The sequence below is a fragment of the Alligator sinensis genome, unplaced genomic scaffold (genome assembly GCF_000455745.1).
Source record: "Alligator sinensis unplaced genomic scaffold, ASM45574v1 scaffold243_1, whole genome shotgun sequence".
NCBI lineage: Eukaryota > Metazoa > Chordata > Crocodylia > Alligatoridae > Alligator > Alligator sinensis.
In genome coordinates, this window is record NW_005841841.1 from 2,858,067 (window position 1) to 2,864,529 (window position 6,463).

Consider the following 6,463-nt stretch of genomic DNA (forward strand, 5'->3'; position numbering starts at 1 on the left):
GCTGTTTCAGTGAGATGATACATGTACTTATGTTTGTTAATTTGTTGGTATGAATATATGCTCCGTTGACAAACAGGACCATGAAACAGAAATGTAGGTTTATCTATGAGATACCTGTTAATATACAATGATTTCACACTCTGTTGAAATCATTTGTGCCTTTACTTCATAAAGGTTAAGAGAAGGATTTTTGCTTTTGTCTTGCACACACAACCTACTGTCAAATTCTATCCATGCACATCAGGGTAGCATATATATGATTATTATGACTACTGTTATTAAGTCTTTTCTAAGTATTAATAATGTGTTTGGTGCCATGCACGGCTCAGAATACAGACACACTTTTCTGGAAATCATACAATTTAAATAAGAGTTTACAGTCTAACTAATCTAAGCTAATCATAATCAATACTGTTACTGCGGGATCTTGTAAAATACGACCTGCAGAGCAAATCCTGCCACTTGTTAATTATGCCCTTGGAGCTAGAAGTCAATATTTGCCAACCGTTAGTTTTTTTTCATGGAGAACCCCTGGCATTCGATATTAGTTTCTAGACTAATATCAACTTTGCACTGTTACTCAAATTAAGAAAAAAATATTTTAGGAAACAGTAAATAATTAGAGTTGTCTTTTTCAAAACCTTGAATCTGGTCAATAAAAGAGTAGTCTGAAGTAATTGCAGAACATGCTTTTAAGAAACAGGAAACTGATTTTTTTTTAAAATTACCATAATATAGCATTTTAAAGCAACATTTAGGCCACCCTTAAAGCTTCTATGGCCAAATCTTGAGCTTATATACAGTCAGCAAGATCTACTGAGGCTGTACTAATTTATGACATCTGAGAGTCTGTCCAAGAGAGCGATTCTCACTGACATGCAGGAGCTATCATCTTGTTCTGCACTCTACTAAGAGCAGCTTAAATTTAACATGAAAATGTGTGTAGCAGTGGTGGTATATGAAGTGTTTTGTTCACACATTCTCTGCCTATTTATGCTTTTGTTAGATCATTGCCCTTCCCCCTCCATCAGAGCCCAGAAAATAGGAACACATTTTCACTCCTGTTTTCATACTGTAGATTTAAGCAGGAAGCATTTGAAATCTGGAAAAAAATGCAGCTGCTCTGTTTTTACAAGACAATTTGGGCATCAATACTGGTTTGTTTGGAAATTCATGTTAATGAAGGTAACAGAAGGAAGACAAAAATCTCAAAACTTCCTGAAAGCAAGACAACTCTTGACTGGAAAAAATTAATCTTATTCAGAATGAAATAATGCTAAAATGGTTCTGCATCACCTCCTTTCAGACCAAAATTGCCAAACTATCCATAAGTTCATGGAGAGTAAAAACACATTAGAGAAAAGTGGGAAATTGGATACCTTGTATAACATGCATTAATGACTATTTAAATGATGTGTAATGATTATTTACATTTTCTGTGTGTTAACACAACTCATATCACTCTTAACACCCAACCTTGTAGATTTTTTTAGGTTTTTTAAATTTCATGTGTTTATCCCTAAACCTAATTAATCATTTATGCAGAAAGCTGGTAGAGAGAGCAATAAGGATACTGAAGCCGGGAATGTCCTGTGTTTATGGGGAAAATTGGGTGATTAGCTGGGAAAGTGACTGGGAGAAGAAAATTTGCCCCTTGTAATGTGAAAGTCCACTGACGTCCAGACAAAAGTCCAGCAGGATGCACCAGATTGCTTCTTCAGTTCCTCAGGGTGTTTACAGCCCACAAAAACCAAACCAAAGGCCATAACCACAAACTAATATGCAGCTGATCAGCCACGACCTATCACCATGCTAATTGCTTTGCTTACATTTTAAGTCCCTTCCCTCCTGTCTTTATCTAAATTTGCCTGTTCACACTATACCTTCCTCTAGGACAGGGGCTGCACTTTTGTCCGCCAGCAGCTAGCATGCTTTGGGTACTGCTGCAACCTTAAATATAAATAATTATAATAATATGTGTGAATAATGTAGCACACATGCTTGCACTTATTCCCATGTACTCAACATGTGTTACAGAAAAAGTTATTTACTAAGGCATAGTTTCTCAACCTGTGGTACACGTATCCCTGGGGGTACAAGAGACACAGGCAGGGAGTACACGGGTACCCTAACACGCTTTCCCTCTCTCTTGCTCTCCTTTTCTCTCTCTCTCTTGCCCCTTCCTCCTCTCAAAACTATGGCAAAACATTTGGTACGTCGCGCGCTGCGTGGTGCTTTAAATTCCACAATAATAATTTGGCATGCCACGCTTTGCACAGCACTGGGCTCAGCCCTCCTAGCTTTGGCCAACATTTTAGCCCAGGTACATACTCGAGTTGTGTACCCTTGGTGTAAATGGTGGTCCCTACCCACACCAGATCAGACATCTGCTGTATCATGGCCTTGTACACACAGCCCTTTTTCAAACATATGGCACACATTAGTCTGTAAATATAAAATCCCCTGGAAAATTGGATGTTGGGGTACTTATTAAAATTTGGGGTATTTGCTGCTTAAAAGGTTGAGAAACACTGTACTAAGGCATCACCAACCGGGGTTGGGGGGAGCAACTTTTTTGGCAGGTGTGCCACAATGTAAGCCCTGAGTACCATGAGTGCCACTCTGTTCCCCTTTCCTGCTCCATCTGTTACTCTGCTTTCTGCTCCCTGCCCTTTGCTCCCTCATTGAGCTGTTGCTCTGATTTTTGCTCCCTATCCTATCTGGCACTATATGCCCTGCTTCCTGCCTGATCTGCTGCATGCCAGGTCAGCTGCCCATGCCACTTGTGGCATCTATGCCCTGGGTTGGCAACCCCTGCTCTAAACTAATAATCATAAAATATTACAATTTGTACTATGTTACTGAAGTCTTATTGCTGCCCTGGGGTAATATATGTATTGTGCCCAGTTCTTAAAAGTAGCAACACTTATGGCTGGATGAGTAAATGAATTATTGCTTCAACAGCTGAACAGAAAAATCAAGCAAAATAATCAGTTAAGTTAGAATCAAGATATAATTTATTACTGCTTTTTCCCCCTCTCCCAAATGAAAAACACAACAAAACATTATTCTGCATCAAATGAAATATTTCATGTCCTGTAATGAAATATTTTGATTTTGGGCACTCAAAAGAAAACAAAGGCCAAGGCAGGATTCACAGAAGAGGAAGAGAAAAGGCAGTGACAGTGGTGGTGATGTTTCTCTCTAATCCAATAGCCCAGGATTTAGGGCTCTGCTGTGCTAATTTTAATGGAATAAGTAGACCCAGAGAATCACAGATGTTAACACGATCCCATCACCATACAACATTAAACAGTTAAACAAGGTTCCAGGTTTCCAGTATGGAGACCTCGGGCTGCTTGGTTACCATGGCAAACAATCACCATTAAAAATCTTTTAACCTTTTATTAAAGATACAGGAAAGGAAGGAAAAATAATTAAAGGGCTTGAAATGTGAAGTATTAGGTAAGACTTTGATTTTAAAATCATTCCTTCTTCTCTTTCCTCCCTTTCCCTTTAGCTGTGTGTTGTTTTTATAGTGATGCTCCCCTCCCCCTTTCATCTAATAGTTTTTTTCTGATGGCATTGATGATGGTATTAACTATTCCTTTTGGGGAAAAGAGAAATAAAATAGTTGAGAAGGGCTGGAGCTATCTTTGTTGCTATTGTTGTTGGAACCTGGCTATGCTTCCTTGAAGACAAAACAAGACACACGCAAACAAAAGGGGAGAAAAGCAAGAATAGCGAAGACAGAAAATGCAAGCTTCTTGTGCAGACTCTTGTACTTGCAGCGTCGCTGCTCGCGAAAGGCAGACCTGGTCTTATCTGCCTAGCAAACTTGCACTTGCATCCGGCTGTTTGAGAAGCTGCTTTTAGCTGCCCTTCAAGGCTCCCAGCTATGTTGCAAAAGATGCAGCCTTGGGATGGCTATTCCAGACTTCTCAAACAGAAGGCAAAAGAGAGAGAGGGAAAAAAAAGAGAAAAAATCAGATGGAGAAGGAAAGAGACCTGAAGAAGAGGGTGATACTAGAAACTTGAGTCTCACATCCTACGCACTTTTCAGGACTTAGCTGGCAATGTTATCTCAATCTCTCCTAGCTCAGTCTAGCCAGGAGATGTCTCAGGGGCAAGATGACTAAGTCCTTATGGTGTCACAGTGCATGAATCCTTGAGTCTCTAGAGACAGTAGCCTTGGTAGCCATCAGGGTAAAGCTTGATGATTTCTGTTCAGCTGTTCTTCCAAAGTCAGTGTTAGACTGAACACCAGAAAGGTGATGAGAGGAATAGCCCATCCTTTCATCGCTTTGTTCACCAATTAGGCTTAATTTATGGCACACCACTTTTGGTCCATTGATTTCTGGTTCTACAAAACTCTTGTTTACTAGACACGATCTCAACACAGTCCTTGGGTGGTATCTGTCAGCTTTTTGTTTGGACTAATTCAGTCTTTCTATCTTCCACTGTTGCTGACTTTTATAATGAATTTTATGTAAGAGACTGAGTTGGTTTTCTTCTGTTTTGGACAACTTGGAACATAGGCCTGTAGACAGCAGCACTCACCTGGGAAGTGAGAGACCTGGGTTGCAGGCCTGCCTTGTTCTGAGGGAATTCAACTCCACATCTCCTACCTCCCAGTGCCATAACCACCAAGCTATTCCGTGGTGAGGTACCATTGGTTTCTCTTGTTGAAGCTGGTTCACTTTGCTTAAATAATTAAAAATTCACTGGAACACAGACAGGAACTCAAATATTTCACCGTCCAGGTGAGCGTCCTAAACAGTAGAATGCAAAGTCATTCTCATTAGTCTTTTGGCTCAATAAATAATTAAATATTCCAAGCAAAATGGAACAACATGAACAGAAGATACGGTGAACAACCCACCTGACAATACTGTATAGACTGTTGGTTAGGGCACTTTCTTGGGAGGTGAGTGATGTTGGCTTCTAGCAGGCAGAGAAGGAAATTGAACCCAGGTTTCACACATTCTGGGTGTGCAATTTAACCACTGTGTTACTGCACAAGAAGGGTCATCTTTCTTCACCAGTTTTAGGAACTCAGTCTAGACCATAACATTTTTTCTACACCAAACATTTCAGTAAACTGAATTTTGAAGTTTCCAGGTAACCAAAACTGCATTTTTTAGCAAATAAAATATTGGGCAAAAATAGTATGCATTTCTAGTGAGAATAAAACAACTAGATATATCCCAGCACCATGCCAGTTTATAGCAACATTTAATACAGGTAAAATTTAGTACAAGTGGAGCTGAGCTATACTATTACTACAGTGCTAACAGTGGTAGAAGAAACTATATAGAGTAGAATAGTGTGCTGGGGTAGGAGTGACGATGAGTCTCTTGGTTAGGTTTTGTTAAAATAGTACCATCATTCCTCTACTCAAGGGCTTAAAAAGTTCAAAATCTACATTTCTGACCCCTTTATAAACTAGTTTCCTCAGAAACCTGGAGAAACTATTCTTGACATTTCTAAGGTAAAAGACAAGGAGGCAAAAAAAATCACTTCTCAGGCCTTCTGTATTCATCATACAGAACCAAATAAAAAGGCTCAACCCCAGCTTTTGTTCCTACAGAAGGTCACATCTTAGATTTGATATTAAGGACCTAGGTCCTAGGCAGTAATCAAAGTATTAGTGTCTGGGTGTTCTTTTACCAGGAAAAGAACAAGAAGGAAAGGTTACAAATAGTGATCGGCTATCCTGGCTGTTCTTGGAGTTCTTCTTCAACATGCTGTCTGACAGTGGAGATCTGTTCCTGGCTGCTTTCGTTATACATAACAATAATGTACAATGGTGGCAAGTGACAACAGTGCACAAAAAGGTAATGTGAGGGCCTAATCTAAACGCCTGCTGAGGTGCTGGGGCAGGATCCCGTGCAAACAATCCAAAGGCATTCATTGCATGTTCTCCTACCACCAAATATTTATCATGAGAACTGATTTGATTTGATCTGATCTTCTTTAATGTAAGAACTCAAAGCCGGCCCTATGGCCTACATTCTTAACTTATCTCGGTCTGCAGGGCTGTGAAAGCAACCTGGCAAATAACTGGTTGCCTCATGCTGCTTCTTAGCAAGCTTTTTGGCCAGCTTGAAAGTGTTGTGTTGGTGGGCCTTGCAGCAATTGCATCCATGTCTCTTCTGCTGGAAGGAAGATCAACTGTAAGGTGTTTGCAAAAGTCTATGTCTCCTCTTTCAGAGTCTTGGGAATGGTACCAAGACACACAGCTCTTACCCATTCTCTATATGCACCAAATCTGTAAAAGACTCAGGACTTGGGGAGTGCTCCCTATTGCCACTCTCAAGCTCTCTGTCTCCAGGAGAGCAGCTGGGGGGAGCACCCTCTGGGTGGACTCATGGCCTCATTCAGGGTTATTTCCAAGTGCAGCAGGAAATGGGTGGCCAGGATATGCTTTTTGTGTACCCCCCAGGGGGCTGTGAAGATAAAA